This window comes from Haliotis cracherodii, unplaced genomic scaffold (assembly GCF_022045235.1).
Source record: "Haliotis cracherodii isolate W230 unplaced genomic scaffold, xgHalCrac1.p SCAF_4, whole genome shotgun sequence".
Lineage (NCBI taxonomy): Eukaryota > Metazoa > Mollusca > Gastropoda > Lepetellida > Haliotidae > Haliotis > Haliotis cracherodii.
The window spans coordinates 59178011-59184476 of record NW_027266297.1 but is presented as its reverse complement, the minus strand read 5'-3'; positions in this window follow the sequence as shown (position 1 = coordinate 59184476).

Here is a 6466-nt window from a genome sequence, read left to right as displayed (position 1 = left end):
TATGGTTTAACTGAATGAGGGCAGTTCAGCCCAGCGTTATGTCCGGAGACAAAGTTAGAAGGTCATGTCGACGCCTCAAAGGAGGAAACTGTTGTTACCCAGTTATCCTGTGAACTGTGATATAAAAGTTGGAACAACGTGAAGTTGAATTCATTTGGCACGTGATGTCAAGAAATCTGAGGTGACTACTATCTATATTGCACATTTGCCATATTGCTTTGCCAAAATAGATGTGTATGAGTGCCTTGCCCAGTAACTGAGAATTGTTATATACTTATCTTTGTTTTAATTATTAAATCTAGCTTTAAACTTCAGAGATTGATGTGTGATCCTTATTATAGTTATTTGTGGTATTAGCGGGAACCCCTGCCGTTCATACGGTACCAAACGTAACAGAATGCCAAGAATGAATGTGGAAATTTAAGTTCTCATTACTTCGAAGATTGATGGAATAATGCAAGTCATGTATAGTTTGGAGTCCTTGGAAACTTTTTCAATTCACTGTTGTTCACTTTTGTTGTGTGCTGAAGTAGATAGCTTACTTGGAAATTTGTTTACTATATGAGGGCAAGTTATCGAACAGAAAGGGGGATGGAAAAATAATTGGAGAGGGAGAAATATGGTTTAACTGAACGAGGGCAGTACAGCCCAGCGTTATGTCCGGAGACAAAGTTAGAAGTTAGAACTGTGATAAATAAGTTGGAACAATGTGAAATGGAATTCATTGGGCACGTGATGTCAAGAAATCTGAGGTGACTATTATCTATATTGCACGTTTGCCATATTGCTTTGGTTAAATAGATGTGTATGAGTGCCTTGCCCAGTAACTGAGAATTGTTATATACTTATCTTTGTTTTAATTATTAAATCTAGCTTTAAACTTCAGAGATTGTTGTGTGATCCTTGTAATAGTTATTTGTGGTATTAGCGGGAACCCCTGCCGTTCATACGGTACCAAACGTAACAGAATGCCAAGAATGAATGTGGAAATTTAAGTTCTCATTACTTTGAAGATTGATGGAATAATGCAAGTCATGTATAGTTTGGAGTCCTTGGAAACTTTTTCAATTCACTGTTGTTCACTTTTGTTGTGTGCTGAAGTAGATAGCTTACTTGGAAATTTGTTTACTATATGAGGGCAAGTTATCGAACAGAAAGGGGGATGGAAAAATAATTGGAGAGGGAGAAATATGGTTTAACTGAACGAGGGCAGTACAGCCCAGCGTTATGTCCGGAGACAAAGTTAGAAGTTAGAACTGTGATAAATAAGTTGGAACAATGTGAAATGGAATTCATTGGGCACGTGATGTCAAGAAATCTGAGGTGACTATTATCTATATTGCACGTTTGCCATATTGCTTTGCCTAAATAGATGTGTATGAGTGCCTTGCCCAGTAACTGAGAATTGTTATATACTTATCTTTGTTTTAATTATTAAATCTAGCTTTAAACTTCAGAGATTGTTGTGTGATCCTTGTAATAGTTATTTGTGGTATTAGCGGGAACCCCTGCCGTTCATACCGCACGTAACAAATGGGGGCTCGTCGATTTATGAACCTCTTTAAATCATAAGGGGTTAAATTGTAAGTGGGAAGCATATTTGTATTATTTACTCCCCTCCTATAATCATTATTCAAAAAGAAAAGTCCTGAAGATCACAACAATCTTGTTTTTGTATGTGTCATACATGTATATCATGTCAGTAGCATCATGAGTTTTATACCTAGTGAGTTTATGCAATCAGTCACTCAAACCAAATTTAAAACCTTGTCAAAGGCAGAGCTTCAGCAAGTAGCTGAGTATCACGACATTAGAATAGATGAGACAGTTAAAAAAAGATGTCATTCAGAAAGTAATGTTGGGAGAATTAGTTTGCAAAAACGTAGTTCAGGAGAAAGACACATTGGATGTATTTGAGTGAGTGAGTGAGTGAGTTGGCTTTTAACGCCGCTTTTAACAGTATTCCAGTCATATAACGGCATGTCAGCTTAATGTAGGAGGAAAGCCCGAAGTGATGCAGGTCTCAGACGTTTACCACTTCGGTGAAACCCACGAGCAAGGGTATGGTGCTGACAAACCTAGAAACATAATCGGAGCGAACCGGGATTCGAATCCACAATCATAGGTTTCTGGCGTGCCCAAGGGACGAATCTCTCCACAGCGAATCGCGGCGCCTTAGACGACTGGGCCACCCGTGCCCCCTGGATGTATTTGAGAGTGAGAAAGTTGCTAAGATACAATTTGACAGGGAAATAAAATTTCTTTCAGTGGCATTTAGAAGTTGGAGTGATGAAGTAAGACGAGTTCTATGGATGAACAACTTCTTTATTACAATTAGTGCGTCGTTTCGGTGTTAGGATCTACACCGAAACGTCGCACTAATTGTAATAAAGAAGTTGTTCATCCATAGAACTAGGAAATAGAATTGCTGAAAGTAAAGAGAGAAATATAGAGAGAAAAACAAGAATATGTGGAGAAAGAACGTGAGTTTGAACGTGAGAGGTATGAGCTTGAAAGACAAGAAAAACAGCGGGAGCATGAGCGCGAGATGGAAAAACTAAGCAGAGGGTGTGAATAAGGGAGGACTAGAAGTAGATTTGTTGAACAGGAAGAGAACATTGCCCAATTTATTAGATTTGTTCCTCGCTTTCGCGAAAGTGAAATAGACACTTATTTTGCTCATTTTGAAAAGACAGCAACAAATTTAAAGTGGCCTAGACATTGTTGGACTACTTTATGACAAAGTGGCCTAGACATTGTTGGACTACTTTATTACAAAGTGGGCTAGACATTGTTGGACTACTTTATTACAAAGTGGCCTAGACATTGTTGGACTACTTTATTACAAAGTGGGCTAGACATTGTTGGACTACTTTATTACAAAGTGGGCTAGACATTGTTGGACTACTTTATTACAAAGTGGGCTAGACATTGTTGGACTACTTTATTACAAAGTGGGCTAGTGGGTAAGGCTCAGCAGGCCTATGCAGCTTTATCTGTGGAGGAAAGTTCAGAGTATGAAGTTGTTAAACAAGCCATTTTAAGCGCTTACGAACTTGTTCCAGAGGCATATAGGCAAAAGTTCAGAAATTACAAAACAAATTGAAAATCAAACCCATGTTGAGTTTTGTATGGTCAAGGAGACTAATTGTGACAGATGGTGTGCATCCGAGAAGGTAGGTGGAAACTATGACAAACTGAAGCAATTAATGTTGATTGAAGAGCTCAAAAGGTGTAGTTCAACTGATGTGAAGGTGTATTTGGATGAGCATGATGTAAATAATAAACGTGTCGGGAAGCGGCTACGTTAGCAGATAGGTACACACTCACTCACAAAAGTGTATTTTCAAGGGATTTTCAGTCTAGAGATTATCATGGCGGAGGTCGTGGTAGTGGCAACAATTATCGAGATCGAAAATTTCAGTCCAGTTACCAAAGCTATGGTTGTGGTCGCTCATCCTATGTTCAATCGTGTCAGGGTCAGTCCGATCACAAGTCTGTGAATAATGGTGGACAAAGTCGTGGTCAGTCATTCACGGGTTATTCCAATTACAATTCTGGTCGGGATCAGCAATTTCAAGGTCAGCAATTTCAAGGTCAGCAATTTCAAGGTCAGCAGTTGCAAGGTCAGCGTAGCGGTTATTCTAGAGGTCATGGTGGTAACCAAGGTTACAGTGGTAAATCTCACTTAGCTAGTAACTCAGGTAGTCTGGAAAACGGACATGGTAGCTATGGTATTGGTAGGAAAAATCAAACTCAGAGTGGGGGACCCCAAGGTCATGGTTGCGCCGCAGTGTTTAGTAAGACACCTAGTTGTTTACTCAGTCAGGACATACCTGTTGTTGAGTCCAAGGATGAAGTGAAAATTGATAGGTCTAAGTCAACTTACGATTCTTTCATGTCTAAAGGTGAGATCATGATAGGCAGCGGCGATCCAAAGGCAGTCACTATTCTCAGGGATACAGGTGCATTACAAACTCTCCTACTGGAAGGTATAGTTCCTCTATCAGAAGAAACTTATACAGGAACAAGTGTACTCATGCAAGGTATAGAATGTGGTGTTGTCCATGTTCCTCTCCATACTGTCGAGTTTAAGTCAGAACTTGTTTCGGGAACAGTTGTTGTAGGAGTTAGATCACAACTTCCGGTGTCTGGTGTTTGATGTTTTGTTAGGAAATGATCTAGCTGGAGGTGAGGTTAAAGCTAAGGTTTCAGTAATCAGCGCTGACCCTACTATGTGTGAACCTACGATTTCTGTGGATTCAGTTAGTGATGAAAGTTCAGACACAGCTGGATCAGGACATGGTAAAAAGCACTGATTTATACCCCGCATGTGCTGTTACTAGAGCTATGGCTAGGAATGAAGTTCAGTCAGAGAATGTAGAATTGCCAGTTGAAGTTCAGTCAGAGGAAATAGATCTGCCAGTTGAAGAAGGCCATGTAGATTTGTCAGAAACTTTTATGTGTGGTTTGGATGATGTAGGAGCTAAGCAAGTTATGGATCCTGGTGTAGAATCACAAGATGATGATGAATTTAGAGGTGTGTGGTCTAGAGGGGAACTGATTCAGAAGCAAAAGGCTGATAGTGAGTAGGTAAAGTTTAGACAAATGGCTTTGTCTGTGAAGAAGATAGAGAATATACCTGTGGGGTATTACTTGGATTTGGATATTTTGATGAGAAAGTGGAGACCGCCAGACGTTCCTGCAGATGGGTTTGGCGTGTTCAACATCAAGTTGTAGTACCAGTGTTATCGTGAGGAAATCCTCAGTCTAGCGCATGATTCACTGTTAGCAGGCCACTTAGGTGTTAACAAAACTTACCAGAAGTTGTTGAACCATTTCTGTTGGCCAGGTTTACAAAATGATGTAAGGGGGAATACTGTAGAACTTGTCACACTTGCCAGTTGGTAGGTAAGCCAAATCAAACAATTCATAAGTACCCTTTAAAACCCATTCCAGTGTTCGAGGAACCATTCAGTAGGGTATTGATCGATTGTGTAGGGCCATTGCCAAAGTCAAAATCAGGGAATAAGTTTTTGTTAACAACCATGTGTACATCTACAAGATTCCCTGAGGCCATTCCATTGCGGAACATTAAGACAAACACTATTTGTGAGACTTTAACCAAGTTTTTCACAGTATTTGGATTACCAAAGGAATTGCAATCAGATCAGGGTTCCAATTTCATGTCGGGTCAGTTTGAAAGTCATATGTGTGAGTTAGGGGTCAGACAATTTAAATCCAGCCCTTACCATCCAGAGTCTCAGGGAGCTTTGGAGAGATTCCATCAGACCTTTAAAACCATGCTAAGATCGTACTGTATGGACCATGATAGGGACTGGGATAAGGGAGTTCCTTATGTACTTTTTGCATCCAGAGAAACTGCAGGATTCGCTAGGGTTCAGTCCTTATGAGTTGTGTTTGGAAGGCAGATGCGAGGTCCTTTGAAACTGCTAAAGGATAAATGGTTGAATGAAAGTTCAGAAACAAACATCTTGCAGTATGTGTCCGACTTCAAAGAACGATTGATTAGTGCAAGCGAGTTAGCTAAGGCAAATTTACAATCGAGCCATGAAAAGATGAAAGAATGGTATGATAGAAAGGGAGTCAAGCGTGAATTTTGCCCTGGTGAGAAAGTACTAGTATTGAACACCCTATATGTTACTTCAGTAGGACGTTTAACACACACCAACAGAATTATTCCACCATCGAGAAAGAGACACTTCGACTAATATTGGCATTAGAACAATTCGACATATATGTGTGCACAACAGTGTGGCCAGTGTTAGTATACACAGACCACAATCCACTTGTGTTTGTCAGCAGAATGAAGAACAAGAACCAGAGACTGATGAGGTGGAGCATTGCTTTAGAAACATACAACCTGGAAATTATGCATATCAAGGGCAAGGATAATATCATCGCCGACGCACTTTCCAGAGGTTTCACTACGTGAAGTGTACTTACAGTATTTGGAGTACAGAACAGTATACGTGTGAAAATGAACAATGAGTATGTGAACAAAAGCATGGTGTTGAAAAAAGAATTGTTTGCATTTGTACAGAAGGGAAACAAATCCTACAATTGTATATGTTGACAAAGATTGTTTGGTAAAATGTGTGTATATAATTTGTACTTTTGTATGAAATTGATAAAATATGTATTACTGCATTTTAGAAGTTTTCTATATCATTGTGAAGCTCTGTAAAACATTCTTTTTTCAGGGGGAGAGTGTTATGTGTGACGTTCTATAATTGTGTGGTTCACAAGGGGTCCAGTTTGGGTGGACGGCGTCATGCTTGATTGAGTGAAGCATGCTGCCTGACGGGGAGAAGGTGCTTGTGGGGTGATTGGAGTTTAGTTGGCTTGGTAACTGATTGGTGTGAGCCAATCAACCTTTTGTTGTGTGTAGAAGTAGATAGCTTACTTGGAAATTTGTTTAGTATATGAGGGCAAGTTATCGAAC